Genomic DNA, 17,933 nt, shown 5'->3' on the forward strand with positions numbered 1-17,933 from the left:
TGGAAGGATGGATTAAATAATTTGAAATCATTTAGCTTAAATATGTTTTAGGTTTGTATTATTCCCCTAAACCTGAATCTATGTTTGCCAATATTTATAACCATTGGATTCGTTTTTAAAGTATTCATGTCTACCCAGAAAATTGTTCCTTTAGAGAGAACAAAATAAAGTCAATGCTGGTTCTGTCACCATCACCATATACACTTAAATATTGGTGTTAATCTAAAACAGTAATTCTTCTTCTGTAAATTAAGTTATTAGGAGACCATGTCTGAACTAGATCAACTCTTAAGACCATATAATTTAGACTTTAAAAGTTAAGAGTTGTTATTTTGAAAGTTCAAAGACAAACAGAAGTTTATGGATACAGAATATAAAAGATAAGATGCTCTGGATCACTAATGTGTATGCTAAAAAAAAAAAGTGGTGGGGGAGAAAAGAACAGGTACACATGATTTAATGAAAATAAGCTGTGTTGCACTCTGAGATAAGTTAAACAAAGAGGATAGAAACATCAAAGAAATAGAAGTGTTTTTTATTTCATTAATTTATTCATTTTTAAATTCTTTTACTCAATATGGAGATAGATATGAATAGAGACTAACCTTCTTTGGCTTCACATAATTACTTCACTTTAATTTTTTAGTGAAGATAGTCTTTTTTTTTTTTTTTTTTTTTTTTTCTTCTTCTTTTTTTTTATTTTTATTTATTTATTATTATTATACTTTAAGTTGTAGGGTACATGTGCATAACGTGCAGGTTTGTTACATATGTATACTTGTGCCATGTTGCTGTGCTGCACCCATCAACTCGTCATTTACATCAGGTATAACTCCCAATGCAATCTCTCCCCCCTCCCCCCTCCCCATGATAGGCCCCGGTGTGTGATGTTCCCCTTCCTGAGTCCGAGTGATCTCATTGTTCAGTTCCCACCTATGAGTGAGAACATGCGGTGTTTGGTTTTCTGTTCTTGTGATAGTTTGCTAAGAATGATGGATTCCAGCTGCATCCAAGTCCCTACAAAGGACTCAAACTCATCCTTTTTTATGGCTGCATAGTATTCCATGGTATATATGTGCCACATTTTCTTAATCCAATCTGTCACTGATGGACATTTGGGTTGATTCCAAGTCTTTGCTATTGTGAATAGTGCTGCAATAAACATACGTGTGCATGTGTCTTTATAGCAGCATAATTTATAATCCTTTGGGTATATACCCAGTAATGGGATGGCTGGGTCATATGGTACATCTAGTTCTAGATCCTTGAGGAATCGCCATACTGTTTTCCATAATGGTTGAACTAGTTTACAATCCCACCAACAGTGTAAAAGTGTTCCTATTTCTCCACATCCTCTCCAGCACCTGTTGTTTCCTGACTTTTTAATGATTGCCATTCTAACTGGTGTGAGATGGTATCTCATTGTGGTTTTGATTTGCATTTCTCTGATGGCCAGTGATGATGAGCATTTTTTCATGTGTCTGTTGGCTGTATGAATGTCTTCTTTTGAGAAATGTCTGTTCATGTCCTTTGCCCACTTTTTGATGGGGTTGTTTGTTTTTTTCTTGTAAATTTGTTTGAGTTCTTTGTAGGTTCTGGATATTAGCCCTTTGTCAGATGAGTAGATTGCAAAAATTTTCTCCCATTCTGTAGGTTGCCTGTTCACTCTGATGGTAGTGTCTTTTGCTGTGCAGAAACTCTTTAGTTTAATGAGATCCCATTTGTCAATTTTGGCTTTTGCTGCCATTGCTTTTGGTGTTTTAGACATGAAATCTTTGCCCATGCCTATGTCCTGAATGGTACTACCTAGGTTTTCCTCTAGGATTTTTATGGTATTAGGTCTAACATTTAAGTCTCTAATCCATCTTGAATTAATTTTCGTATAAGGAGTAAGGAAAGGATCCAGTTTCAGCTTTCTACTTATGGCTAGCCAATTTTCCCAGCACCATTTATTAAATAGGGAATCCTTTCCCCATTTCTTGTTTATTGAGGCAACAATTAATAGCCTACCAACCAAAAAAAGTCCAGGACCAGATGGATTCACAGCTGAATTCTACCAGAGGTACAAAGAGGAGTTGGTACCATTCCTTCTGAAACTATTCCAATCAATAGAAAAAGAGGGAATCCTCCCTAACTCATTTTATGAGGCCAACATCATCCTGATACCAAAGCCTCTCCGAGACACAACAAAAAGAGAGAATTTTAGACCAATATCCCTGATGAACATCGATGCAAAAATCCTCAATAAAATACTGGCAAACCGGATTCAGCAACACATCAAAAAGCTTATCCACCATGATCAAGTGGGCTTCATCCCTGGGATGCAAGGCTGGTTCAACATTCGCAAATCAATAAACATAATCCAGCATATAAACAGAACCAAAGACAAGAACCACATGATTATCTCAATTGATGCAGAAAAGGCTTTTGACAAAATTCAACAGCCCTTCATGCTAAAAACGCTCAATAAATTCGGTATTGATGGAACGTACCTAAAAATCATAAGAGCTATTTATGACAAACCCACAGCCAATATCATACTGAATGGGCAAAAACTGGAAAAATTCCCTTTGAAAACTGGCACAAGACAGGGATGCCCTCTCTCACCACTCCTATTCAACATAGTGTTGGAAGTTCTGGCTAGGGCAATCAGGCAAGAGAAAGAAATCAAGGGTATTCGGTTAGGAAAAGAAGAAGTCAAATTGTCCCTGTTTGCAGATGACATGATTGTATATTTAGAAAACCCCATTGTCTCAGCCCAAAATCTCCTTAAGCTGATAAGCAACTTCAGCAAAGTCTCAGGATACAAAATTAATGTGCAAAAATCACAAGCATTCTTATACACCAGTAACAGACAAACAGAGAGCCAAATCAGGAATGAACTTCCATTCACAATTGCTGCAAAGAGAATAAAATACCTAGGAATCCAACTTACAAGGGATGTAAAGGACCTCTTCAAGGAGAACTACAAACCACTGCTCAGTGAAATCAAAGAGGACACAAACAAATGGAAGAACATACCATGCTCATGGATAGGAAGAATCAATATCGTGAAAATGGCCATACTGCCCAAGGTAATTTATAGATTCAATGCCATCCCCATCAAGCTACCAATGAGTTTCTTCACAGAATTGGAAAAAACTGCTTTAAAGTTCATATGGAACCAAAAAAGAGCCCGCATCTCCAAGACAATCCTAAGTCAAAAGAACAAAGCTGGAGGCATCACGCTACCTGACTTCAAACTATACTACAAGGCTACAGTAACCAAAACAGCATGGTACTGGTACCAAAACAGAGATATAGACCAATGGAACAGAACAGAGTCCTCAGAAATAATACCACACATCTACAGCCATTTGATCTTTGACAAACCTGAGAGTCTTTTTTTTTTATATCAATAGGTTTTTGGGGAACAAGTGGTGTTTGGTTACATGAATAAGTTCTTCAGTGGTGATTTCTGAGATTTTGGTGCACCCATCACCCAAGCAATATACACTGTACCCAATGTGTAATTTTTTTCATCCCTCACCACCCTCCAACACTTTCCCCTGGATGGATCAAATGGTAGATCTACTTTTAGTTCTACAAGGAATCTCCTCACTGTTTTCCATAGTGGTTGTACTAGCTTACATTCCCACCAACAATATAAAAGTGTAAATACCAACAATGTAAAAGTGTTCCCTTTTCACAACAACTATTTCAACATTCAATTCTGTTCATTATCTCTGTATTCTATTAATAAGTTTATGTTTTGACTCAAACTAACTAGAATTGGCTACAGTTTCTCCAAGAAAATACACCAATGGAAGAAAAAAAGGGGGAGAGGAAGAAACTGAATGAAGAAAGGATGATTTGAAATTACCAGAAAGTGAAACGTGGCAAAAACAGATTAAAACTCATTTGAGAATAAAATCTTAGGTTGTTACATCTTCAGGGAATTTATTCTTTAAATACTGCTTTTAACTGGATTCTTTGGTAAATAGTAAATGCATTTTGGATTTGACTTGAGCACTTCATTTTTTCATTTCTTTACTTCTCTAATAAATCCTAATAAATCTAATAAATCTCTAATGAATCCCCAAAGTCCACTGTATCATTCTTGATGCCTTTGTGTGCTCAGAGCTTAAATCCCACTTATGAGTGAGGACATATGATGTTTGGTTTTCCATTCCTGAGTTAATTCACTTAGAATAATGGTCTCCAGTTCCATCCAGGTTGCCGTGAATGCCATTATTTTCTTCTTTTTTAATGGCTGAATAGTATTCCATGGTGTGTGTGTATGTGTGTGTGTGTGTATATATATACACACATATATATATATATCACATTTTCTTTATACATTCCATTATTTTGTTCCTTTTTATGGCTGAGTAGTATTCCATGGAATACATATATACCACATAGTATAAATATACCACATTTTCTTTATACATTCATTGATTGATGGGCATTTGATCTGGTTCCATATTTTTGCAACTGCAGACTGTGCTGCTATAAACATGCATGTGCAAGTTTCTTTCTCACATAATGAATTCTTTTGCTCTGGGTAGATACTCAGTAGTGAAACTGCTGCATCAAATGGTACATTTACTTTTAGTTCTATAAGGAGTCTCCTCACTGTTTTCCATAGTGGTTGTACTAGCTTACATTCCCACTACAATGTAAAAGTGTTCCCTTTTCACAACATCCATTTCAACATCTATTTTTTTTATTATGGTCATTCTTGCAGAAAGAAGGTGGTATCACAATGTGGTTTTAATTTGAATTTCCCTGATAATTAGTGATGTTGAGAATTTTTTATATGTTCGTTGGCCATTTAAATTTCTTCTTTTGAGAACTATTAGTGTCTTTAGCTCACTTTTTGATGGGATTCTTTGTTTGTTTCTTGCTAATTTGTTTGAGTTTCTTGTAGATTCTGGATATTAGGTCACCAGGGAAGTGGGTGAAAGCCAGCAGTGACAGGCCTCACCCCTCTCCTATGCAGCTAGAAAGACCAACCTCTTGCCCACCATGCTCCCCCAACAGCATCAAGTTTATATCCAGGCAATTCAGTTTATATTCAGCTGAGCAGGGCTGAAAACTTGCCCCAGGCTACAAGAGTCCCCACTGAGGGAGCAACCAGGGCTTTCAGGCTTCACCCCCTCCTCCACCCCGGTGTCTTTGCTCACCCTGCACTTCCCATTCACCTTCCCAACCCTGAGATTCTGCCCTGGAAAATTTGCACTTGGCTGAAATTATTACAACATTTAGCTGAAAGTTTCTTTCTCTCCCTATGGCACTCCCCAAATGCCACTGGCAGCCCTCCTCAAGAACCCCTGTGAGATAAAGTCAGAAATAGCTTCCCTGGGCTTTTCTGGGGACTGGGAGTGCCTACAGGGCTTTTCCCACTGCTTCTTCTACTTTTATCTTTTGCTCAGCTCTCTACATTCATTTCAGCTCTATGTAAAGTTAAATCCTTCTCTCATGATCTGGATTTTCAGGCTCCCCAATGAGGGTGTCTGGACAGAAGCAGACTTTCACCTTCTCACACTTTGGGCACTCAAAAATTTTCAGCTGTCTCATGGCATTTGAAGCAGCAAACTGCTGCTTTCAAAGGGTTTGTGAATTCTTTCAGTTTTTCTGGTATGTTCCTGTGTTAGTTCTTGGAACAAAAGTTCATGATGTGAGTCTCCACACCTTCTTTGTCTATCTAAGTGTGAGCTGCAAGTTAGTCCTGTCTCCTAGTCTCCATTTTCCCCTGATTTCTAAACTGAAGATTTCTATCTTAAATTTAAAAGTTCCACAGGGAAGAAAGATACTAAAGGAACAACACTGATCTCAGAAATTTTCAAATTAACTACCTCAAATTGAATTTTTGTGATTGGCATTTATATTCTATCTTTCAAAAGTAAATTCAGAGCTTAATCTGGACTGATTTGGAGCTCAGAAATGTCCATTAAATTACCTAAACGTGCTATTCTTGACTGAAGTGAAAGATTTTAACATAAAGCCTAATCCTTTTTCTTAAGTAGATAGTTCCTAAATGGCTCACCACAGGTTGGTAAGGTTCTGATGAAGTTTTCACCAGTATGAAATAAAATGATAAAAATAAAGGCAATGTAGTAAGTTTTTCATAGTGCTAAACTTGATTTTTATTATTATAGATAATATCTGTTTTAATTAATTTTTAGTATATGTCATCATTATTCACTAAGTATTATAACAGTATAAACTAAATAGTAAATACTAGACAGTATGTACAGTTAAGATATGACCCTAAATTGTCTTGCTAATTAACAAATTAGTATGACAATTCTATCAGTCTGGGTTGAGTAAAGAGGCAGAAACCATATCAGCCATTTGGACAGAGAGAATTTAATACAAAGAACTGAAAACTGGAGGATAAAAGAGACCCCCTAAGAAATCAGAGAGATGGCAACTTTACAGAAACAGGTACCACTCATAGAGTTGGGGAAACAAGAGAAGAGGTTGTTAAAACTTACTAATGTGGAAGAAGGATCCCATGGGGACCCAAACCTCTGAAGAAGAGATGCCACTTGCCTGGTGCACATGTTGAGAACAAAGGGGGTTGCACATGATAAGTTTTTTTCTTCAGGTGTTGGAAAATTTGCATACTAGCTTTAGATAAACTATAGAAGGAGACCAGGCACAGTGGCTCCGGTCTATAATCCCAGCACTTTGGAGGCCAAGACTGGTGGACAACCTGAGGCCAGGAGTTCAAGACTAGCCTTGCCAACATGGCAAAACCCCATCTCTACAAAAAATTAGCCAGGCGTGGTGTCACATGCCTGTAATCCCAGCTACTCAGGAGGCTGAGGCACAAGAATTGTCTGAACCCAGGAGGCAGAGGTTGCAGTGAGCCAAGATCACACCACTGCACTCCAGCTTGAGCTACAGAGGAGACTCTGTCTCAAAATATATATATAGGAGGGAATTTTAGTTGCCTGGTGAAGAAGTGTTGCAGTACTGATGCTCACAGGAACAGACACAAGGCAGAAAGAAAGCTGGAAGCCCAGGGAAAGAATCAAGTCCCTTCTTTCTCATCTGGCCTACCAGTCTCCCTTTTATACCCCCTACTGGCATAGCCCAACAGAAAGCAGCTTATAAAGTCAATATGGGGTCTACAGAGTTCCCAACCCAGGATCACAGGACCAAGTATAAAAGAGCTTAAGAACTTATGAACTTAGTAATTTATACAATATTGGTCTTTTTTTAATTAAAATTTTACTCATCTACAAAATAATGGCATCATTTGTTGAAACTTTATGGGTAGTTCAGTTCTCATCCCATTTTTAATGTGATTAATAGGAATAAAGATATTTGGAATACTTTGCTCTTTTTAAAACACTCTGAAATATACAATCTCACTTGATTCTTACATACAGATGATCTGAAATATTCCTGTTTCTTTGTTGATAATTCCACTTCTCAGAAAACTGAGTAACCAAAAAGGAAATTGTTATTCCGAACCTAATTCTAACAAAGAGAAACTTATTCAACAAGTTAAGTGACAAAGATACTGAGAGAAAGAAAACATGCTTTCACTCACCTTTGGATCCATGTAGCCAGAGAAGGAAATGCTGGGCTACCACTCTCTAAAGTCCGTGCTACGATTTTCAGATTTTAAAAAATATCCCTTGACAATGCCCTCTCCTTTGAAACTCTCATGTTTATATATAACCACCATTATCTTCCCATCCACATTACCATGATTACCAACCTCCAAACCACTCCCTCAAAATAAGACTCCATCCATCCCAGGTAGTGACATCATCAAAGGTTGCCAAGTTGATTTGACTCCTGTCCCACATAAAGGGACCAAAACAATAAATAAACAACTATATGTCAACTAAAGTGACTGAGGAAGTATGCTGGCAGACACCAAGGGAGCAACGAAATCCCTGTGGAGAATAGAAGCACAGGATAGCACCATAGAGAGGTGAGAAAGGCATTCTGACTTTGCCACATTGTCTCCCAAGATCAGCTTGAAGTCAGGGGGAACTTCTTATAGGGAAGAGGTATGCTGCAGATATGCAGTGGTGCCCATTACCAACACAAATGCCAGCAATCCTTGCTACAGGAGAGTCCTCCAGTCCTCAAAAGCTCCAAATTCAGTTTGGAGAGTAATCGAGTTTGTTTAACTGCATTGCCTCAGAGAAGCCTATCTTGAGCACCTCCCACCTCAATAATGTAAACTGCTATGCTTAATGCCCTGTTGACACTGGACCCACAGCTAGAGTGTGCCCTGCACTAAGAGCCAGTACCTGTGACTGAGTCTCACTGTCTCTGAGACTCACCATCATTCTACCAAGTTCATCTGGATGCCTGCAGCACTATGACCCCAGCTGTGTGAAGCCTAGGCCATATAACAACTGAGACCCTGGCATCTGAACCTACATGGCACATTACCCCACAGGAAACAGGCAAACCTATACAGTAAGGAAGCTGCTGAAGAGCTGGCCAGCCACCTCACATACACCTGTGCTGCAAAGCTGACTAGATCACTGAGTCTATACATGCCCATGTCCAGCCTGACAGCTTCTCCTGTGGTATCCTGCTTTCGTGGATACACCACTGCAGGGCCATCTGGCACCACCACACCCACACTAACTCCAACATCCAGTCCAGCGGCAGCTCTGCCTCCCTGGAAAGCCCACCAGATAGCCTGTCAGCCCTCTGTGACTGCATGTACCCAGCCTGACAATCAGACCAGTGCCCCTACTCCCAGCAACCCTGTGCCAATACCATCAAAACTCCTACAGCCTAAGTCACTGAAGCAATCACAGACATCACTGATGAGAATAATAGCTGAAGAAACTGCATGGGGTCCATGTTACCGAATTCACCAGAAATAAAGCCAACGCACCATACCCAATTGATACTCTAGACGCATCTACAGGAAAAAGTCTCTCCCTACAAAAGCTACTCCATAAAATTTTTTAAAAAAAAATCACTATTAGATGTGCAGATATCAACAAAGGGACACTAGAAACAAGAAAAAGTAAGGACATGACACGCCCAAAGGAACACAGTCTCCAGTAACAGGCTCCAAAGAAAAGGACATTTATGAAATGCCTGAAAAGAAGTTCAAAATAATGATCTTAAGGAAATTCAGTGAGATACAAGAGAACACAAACAATTTAATGAAACTAAGAAAACATTCATTATCTGAATGAGAAATTCAACAAAGAGATATTAAAAAGAACATTAAAATGACAAAACTGAAATCTTGGAGGTAAAGAAAAGAAATAACTAAAATCAGAGCAGAACTAAATGAAATTGAGATCCAGAAACCACATAAAGAATCAACGAAATAAAAAATTAGTTCTTTGAAAGGATAAACAAGATTGATAGATGGCTACCTAGATTAACCAAGAAAAAAAGATTATCCAAGTAAGCACAATAAATGACAAAGGGTGACATTACAACTGATTCCACAGACACATAAAAGGTCCCCAGAGTCTACTATGAACATGGCTATGCACACAGATTAGAAAATCTAGAGGAAATGGATAAATTCCTGAAAACACAAAACTCCTAAGATTGAAACAGGAAGAAACAAAAATCCTGAACATACCGATAATGAGTAATGAAATTGAATCAGTAATAAAAAATACCTACCAACCAAACAAAAAAAGCCCTGGACTAGATGGATTCACAGCCAAATTCTACCAGACATACAAGGAAGGGCTGGTACCAATCCTATTGAAACATTCCAAAAAATCAAGGAGAGACTCCTCCCTAATTCTCAATAGATGCAGAAAAAGATTTTGATAAACTCTAATATACCTTCATGATAAAATTCCTCAACAAACTAGGCATCAAAGGAACATAGCTAAAAATAAAAAGTGCCACCTCTGACAAACCCACAGTCAACATCTGAATGGGCAAAGTTGGAAGCATCTAAGAATTGCAAAAAAGCAAGGATTTCAACCTCACTACTTGTATTCAACATAGTATTGGAAGTCCTAGCCAAAGCAATCATCAGGAGACAAAAATAAAAGTTATCCAAATAGAAAAAAAGGAAGTCAAATTGTCTCTCTTCACTAATGATAGCATTCTATACCTTACAAAACCAAAGGTTCTGCCAAAAGACTCCTAGACCTGATAAACAACTTCAGCAAAGTTTCAGAATAAAAAATCAAAGTTTCAGAATACAAAATCAATGTACAAAATTCAGTAGCTTTATTTTTCCTTTTTTTTTTTTTTTTTTTTTTTTTTGGATACGGAGTTTTGCTCTCTTGCCCAAATCAAAAACACACTCCCATTCACAACAGCTGAAAAGAAAAAATACCTAGAAATACATCGACCCAAAGAGGTTAAAGATTGCTGCAATGAGAACTACAAAACACTGCTGAAAGAAATCAGGGATGACACAAACACATGGAAAAACATTCCATATACATGGATTGGAAGAATCAGTATCATTAAAATGGCCATACTGCTCAATGAAATCTACAAATTCAATGCTGTTCCTATGAAATTACCAATGTCATTTTTCACAAAATTATAACTATTCTAAAATTCATACTGAACAAAAGAGAGCCTGAATAGTCAAAATGATCCTAAGCAAAAAGAACAAAGCTGGAGGCATCACATTACCCAACTTCAAATTATACTACAAGGCTATAGTAAACAGAACAACATAATATTGATACAAAAACAGACACATAGACCAATGTAATAGGATAGAGATACCTGAAATAAAGCTGCACACCTATATCCACCTGATCTGTGACAAAGTCAACAAAAATAAGCAATGGGGAAAGGACACCCTATTCAATAAATGGTGCTGCAAAACGTGACTAACCATATGCGGAAGAATGAAACTGGACCTCTACCTCTCACCATATGTAAAAATCAACTAAGATGGATTAAAGACTTAAATACAAGATTTCAAACTATGAAAATCCTAAAAGAAAACCTAAGAAATACTCTTCCAGACATTGGCCTAAGCAAAGAATTTGTGACGAAGTCCTCAAAAGTAAGTGCAACAAAAACAAAAATTGACCAGTGAGATCTACTTAACTAACAAGTTTCTGCACAACAGAAGAGACTACCAACAGAGTAAACAGACAGCCTACAGAATGGGAGAAAATATGTACAAACTACACATCCAACAAAGGACTAGTGCCCCGAATCTATAAGGAACTAAACAAATCAATAAGCAAAAGTCAAATAACCCCATTAAAATTGGGCAGGCTGGGCATGGTGCCTCACAGCTGTAATCCCAGCAATTTTGAAGGCTGAGATGGGTGAGTTCCTTGAGCCCAGGAGTTCAAGACCAGCCTGGGCAATAAAATGAGACCTCGCCTCCACCAAAAAATTAAAAATTAGCTGGGTGTGTTTATGTATACCTGTGGTCCCAGCTACTCAAGAGGCTAAGTTGGGAGGATTGCTTAAGCCCCAGAGGTCGAGGCTGTAGAGAGTCATGATCATGCCACTGCACTCCGGCCTAGGCAACAGAGCAAGGCCTTGTCCTAAAAAAAATAAAAATGGGCAAAGGATATGAACAGACACTTCTCAAAAGAAGACATATAAGTGGCCAAGAAACATACAAAAAAATGCCCAGCATCACTAATCATTAGAGAAATGCAAATCAAAACTACAGTGAGATATCATCTAATACCAGCCAGAATGGCTATTATTAAAAAGTCAAAAAATAACAGATAATGGTGAGGTTGCAGAGAAAAGGGAATGCTCATACATTGTTGGTGGGATTGTAAATTACTTCAGCCCCTGTGAAAAGCAGTTTGGAGATTTCTCAAAGAACTGAAAATAAAATTATCATTCAACCCAACAATCCTATTACTGTGTATATACCCAAAGAAAAATAAATCATTCTATTAATACCAAAAAGATACATGTATTCACATGCTTAGCGCAGCACTATTCACAATAGCAAAGACATGAAATCAACCCAGGCACCTATCAATGGTGGATTGGATAAAGAAAATGTGGTACTTATACAGCATGGAATACTACACAGCCATAAAAACAGAATGAAATGGTCCTTTGAAGTAATATGGATGCAACTGATGGCCACTATCATGGACAAATTAATTCAGGAACAGAAAACCAAATACCACATATTCTCATAAGTGGAAGCTAAATACTGGGTACAAATGGTACAAAGACAGGAACAACAGACACTAGGAATTCAAATAAAGGGAGAAAGGAGGCAGGAGCAAGTGTTGAAAACTACCTATCAGGTACTGTATTTGCCACTTGGGTCATGAGATCATTAGAAGTTCAAACCTCAGCATCACACAACATACCTGTGTAATAAACCTGTACCTACACCCCCTAAACATAAAATTAAAAAGTAAAAAGACTCTTCAATAAATGGTGCTGGGAAAAGTGGATATCCACATACAGAAGAATGAGACTAGACCTCTACCTTGCACCACATACAAAAATCAAATCAAAATGGATTAAAGATTTAAATGTAAAATCTGAAACTATAAAATAGAATAAAACATAGAGGAAACACTTCACAACATGGGGCTGGGTAATAATTTTTTAAAAAATAAGACCTCAAAAGTGCAGGCAACAAAAGCAAAAACAGACAAATGTGAGTATAGTAATATGAAAAGCTTTTGCACAGCAATGGAAAAAATAGAGAGAAAAGAAAACCTACAGAATAGGAGAAAATATTCACAAATTATATATCTGACAAGGAGTTAATGCCCAGATTATATTTTTTAAAACTTGTATAACTCAATAGCAAAAAAAAAAAAAAAAAAAAAATCTGATTTAAAAATAAGCGAAGGATCTGAGTAGACATTTCTCAAAAGAACACCAAAAATGCCCAACAGGTGTATGAAAAAATGTGCAACATCTCTAATTATCAGGAAAATGCAAATCAAAATCACAATGAGATGCAACCTCATGCCAGTCAGAATGGCTATTATCAAAAATACAAAAGAAAACAAGTGTTGATAAGGATGTGAAAACAAAGGGAACACTTACACACTGTTGGTGAGATTGTAAGCTAATACAGCCATTACAAAAAAACTACATGGAGATTCCTCAAAAACTTAAAAATAGAACCACTATCTAATCGGGTAATTTCACTGCTGGGTATATATACAAAGTAAATGAGATCAGTATGATGAAAAGATATATACATCCCCATGTTTATTGCAGCACTGGTTCCAATAGCCAAGATATGGAATCAACTTATATGTCCAACAATGGATGAACAGAAAATGTGGTATATATGCACAATGCAATGCTATTCAGCCATAAAAAAGAATAAAATCCTGTTATTTGCAACAACATCCATGTGATGTAATCTGTGATGAATCTAGATATCATGTTAAGTGAAATAAGCCAGATATAGAAAGACAAATACCATATGATCTCACTTAGACATGGAATCTGAAAAAATTCACATGTTGATTTTATAGCAGCAGAGAGTAGATCAATGGTTACCAGAAACTGGGGAGGGAAGGGAGAAGAGAAAAATGGAGAGAGATTGATCAACAGATACAAAGTTACAATTAGATAGGTTCTACTGTGCTGTTCTATTGCACAGTAGGGTAACTAGGGTTAACAGCAAAATATTGTATATCACAAAATAGCTAGAGGAAAGGTTTTTGAATGGTCTCACCACAAACAAATGCATGAAGTGAAGAACATATTAACTACCCTGATGGGATCATTATACAACATGATCCATATATAGATATGTATTGAAGCATCAAATTGTACCCTATAAACATATACATTTGCAATGTGCCAGTTTTTAAAATAAGCAGCTAAAAAAAAAAAAAAACTTCAGCCGGGCGCAGTGACTCATGCCTGTAATCCCAGCACTTTGGAAGGCCGAGGCAGGCAGATCATGAGGTCAGGAGATCGAGACCATCCTGGCTAACATGGTGAAACCTCATCTCTACTAAAAATACAAAAGATTAGCTGGGCGTGGTGGCAGGCACCTGTAGTCCCAGCTACTTGGGAGGCTGAGGCAGGAACCTGGGAGACGGAGCTTGCAGTGAGCCGAGATCACACCACTGCACTCCAGCCTGGGCAACAGAGCAAGACTGTCTCAAAAAATAAATAAATAAATAAATAAATTTTTAAAAAAATTAAAAAAACTTCAGGCATCTGGTTCAGCATTCTCCTTTGTACTCCAAGTCTTGTCACATCATAGCTGATTTAATCATACATGTGAAGATCCACTGAATTGTAACCTCACAGTTGTCTGACCAAGACTCCTACAACATACTTGGCTCTTCACTACACCACTCCTCTCTCAGAACTATGCCCACTGGATTGTCATCAAGCAGGTTTGCTACATTTCTGAAATCCTGGATTCCAAAACTCCAACTAAGTTCTGAAATCATTTCATTCATCTCAAGGCTTACCCCAGTAAACCTGCCTGTCTAGCCACTTTCTCAGCTTTTCATCTCTCAGCTTCTTCCTTTTAATTATGAATTTGTAACTTAACCAGGAGAGAACAGTGAGCAAGCATGTACAAAGCAAATCATAACATGTCCTCCAATGCCACCCCTTGCCTCTATTAAACCCTTTCTTAGAAGTCTCCTCTGCTCTCTGTGGCATGTGGCATTGCTGACTCCTCTCAACTCTCTGGCTCTTTTCCTGGTTTATTTTCTACCTCTTTGCCTAGTGTCTGACTTCTCTTTCTACTAATTGAACATAAATGCTATAAAGGGCTCTATCATTAACTTTCTTTTCTCTCTTTTTTTACTATCCTTTTCAAATCCTGCCCAACCTCATGGCTCATGAATTACCTCTGTCAGTAGCTATCAAACATGGTTGTACATTAGAATCATCTGGGGAGCTTTACAAACTATAAAAATACCAGGTCCCTACCCTATACTAATTAAATCTGCATCACTGACCAAACTGATTAAATCAAAATGTTTAGCCTTACCAATTAAATCAGAATCTCTGGGGTCCAGCGCACGTATTTTTTAAAGCTCTCCAGGTGCTACTGAAGTACAACTATGTTGAGAACTGCTATAAGTAGATACATTTAAAATTTTATGCTTCTAGTCTGACTTCTCTTCTGATTCTCCATTCCACATTTCCAAATTTCTTGGCCATGTCTCTTGGGTTGTCACACCAGTATTCTCACTTGAAAAATCCAAAATCGAACTCATTAATTTCCCATGTAAGTATATTCTTCTTAAGAACTTATGCACTTCTTATGCCCTTATGCACTTTTATTAATGAAACCATTGTTCTCATGACCCAGGAAGAAAACCTCAGAATAATCTGACTCTTCTCTCTTCCTTGCTATCAACATCCAATTAGTTGTTAAGAACTGCTAAGTCCAGCTCTCTTTATTCTAATCTTCATATGCAGTTTATCTTTCACTGTCATCAAATTAGAGTATCTATCTGTCAGTTCTCAAAAGTCATTATGTCAATTTCCAATCTTTTTTTTTTTTTTTTTTTTTTTTTTGAGACAGGCTCTCTCTCTGTCACCCAGGCTGGAGTACAGTGGCACCATCACGGTTCACTGCAGCCTCAACTGCTCAGGCTCAAGTGATCCTCTCACCTCAGCCTCCCAAGTAGCTTGGACTACAGGTGCACATCACCATGTCTGGCTAATTTTTTTTTATTTTTTGTAAAGGTGAAGCTCCAATCTAATTTGATCTCTAGTCCTCTAACTCCAGATTATCCAAAAGATCCTAATATCTTCATATAACAGAGCTCTCATGTAACCCCTCTGCTCAAGAACCTTCAGGGTTCCTGACAATCTACAAAAGGAATTCCAAATGACTTAGCATTCAAGGCCTTTTCAGCCATGTTTTCCTCTGCTCCATTTTATTTGCTGTTCATGCAAACCAAATTGGAATATGTGCAATTAGTCCACACATGCCTCAGGATTTCCAACTTCCGTGACTATTAACTATGGATATGGTTTAGCTCTGTCCTCACCCAAATCTCATCTCGAACTGGAGTTCACATAATCCCCACATCGTAGGAGGGACTTGGTGGGAGGTAAATGAATAATGTGGGCGGTGACCTCCATGCTGTTCTAGTGATAGTGAGTTCTCACAAGATCTGATAGTTTTGTTAAGGGGCTTCCCCCCTTCGCTCTTGTATTACTCTGTTTTCATGCTGCTAATAAAGATATACCTGAGACTGGGCAATTTACAAAAGAAAGAGGTTTAACTGAACTTACAGTTCCATGTGGCTGGGGAATCCTCACAATCATGCTGGAAGGCAAGGAGGAGCAAGTCACATCTTACATGGATGGCAGCAGGCAGAGAAGGTGCTTATAAACTCCCCCTTATAGAACCATCGGATCTTGTGAGACTCATTCACTACCATAAGAACAGCACAGGTAAGACCTGCCCCCATGATTCAATCGCCTCCCACCAGGTGCCTCCCACAACACATGGGAATTCAAGATGAGATCTGGGTGGGGACACAGAGACAAACCATATCATTCTGCCCCTGGTCCCTCCCAAATCTCATGTCCTTATATTTCAAAACCAATCATTCCTTCCCAACAGTCCCCCAAAGTCTCAACTCATTTCAGCATTAACTCGAAAGTCCACTGTCCAAAGTCTCATCCGAGACAAGGCAAGTCCCTTCTGCCTATGAGCCTGTAAAATCAAAAGCAAGTTAGTTACTTCCTAGATACAATGGGGGTACAGGCAATGGATAAATACAGCCATTCCAAATGGGAGAAATTGGCCAAAACAAAGGGGTTACAGCCCCCATGAAACTCCAAAATCCAGCGGGGCAGTCAAATTTTAAAGATCCAAAATGATCTCCTTTGACTCCATGTCTCACATCCAGGGCAAGCTGACGTAAGAGGTGGGTTCCTATGGTCATGGGCAGCTCCACCCCTGTGGCTTTGCAGGGTACAGCCCTACTCCTTGCTGCTTTCATGGGCTGGTGTTGAGTGCTTGCAGCTTTTCCAGGCACATAGTGCACACTGTCAGTGGATCTACCATTCTGGGGTCTGCAGGATGGTGACTTTCTTCTCACAGCTCCACTATGTGGTGCCCCAGTGGGGACTATGTGTGGGGGCTTCCACCTGACATTTTCCTTCTGCACTGCCCTAGCAGAGGTTCTTCATGAGGGCCCCGCGCCTGTGGCAAACTTCTGCCTGGACATCTAGGCACTTCCATACATCCTCTGAAATCTAGGAAGAGGTTTCCAAACCCCAATTCTTGACTTCTGTGCACTGGCAGGCTTGCACCCTCTGAAGCCATGGCCTGAGCTCTACATTGGTCCCTTTCAGCCACAGCTAGAGTGGCTGGGACATAGGGCACCGAGTCCTTAGGCCACACACAGCATGGGTTCCCTGGGCCCAGACCACAAAACCACTGTTTCCTCCTAGGCCTCTAGGCCTGTAATGGGAGGGGCTGCCATGAAGAACTCTGACATGCCCTAGAGACATTTTCCCCATTGTCTTGGGGATTAACATTCAGTTCCTCATTACATATGCAAATATCTGCAGCCAGCTTGGATTTTTCCTCAGAAAATGGGATTTTCTTTTCTATCACCTTGTCAGGCTGCAAATTTTCCAAACTGTTATGCTCTGCTTCCCTTATAAAACAGAATGCCTTTAACCACATCCTAGTTACATCTTGAATGCTTTGCTGCTTGGAAATTTCTTCTGCCAGATACCCTAAATCATCTGTCAAGTTCAAAAACTAGTAGAAACAGTATAGTATGATTGTTAAGAGATCAGATTCCAGAATTTAGAGTCAAACATAATTAGGTTCAAATGCCAACTTCACCATGTTCTTGTTCTGTGACCTGAGCTTGAGAAAGTAACTCTTCCTACCAGCAGATTCCTCATCTGTAAAAGTGGCTACAATAATAGTATCTCACTAATAGGACATAACTACCTAATTGGGTGGTTATAAGACTCAGATGATTCATGTGAAGAAGTAATCACCATGACTCACATACAGGTTCTTGACAAATGCTAGATATTTC

The sequence above is a fragment of the Macaca thibetana genome, chromosome 7 (genome assembly GCF_024542745.1).
Source record: "Macaca thibetana thibetana isolate TM-01 chromosome 7, ASM2454274v1, whole genome shotgun sequence".
Taxonomy (NCBI): domain Eukaryota; kingdom Metazoa; phylum Chordata; class Mammalia; order Primates; family Cercopithecidae; genus Macaca; species Macaca thibetana.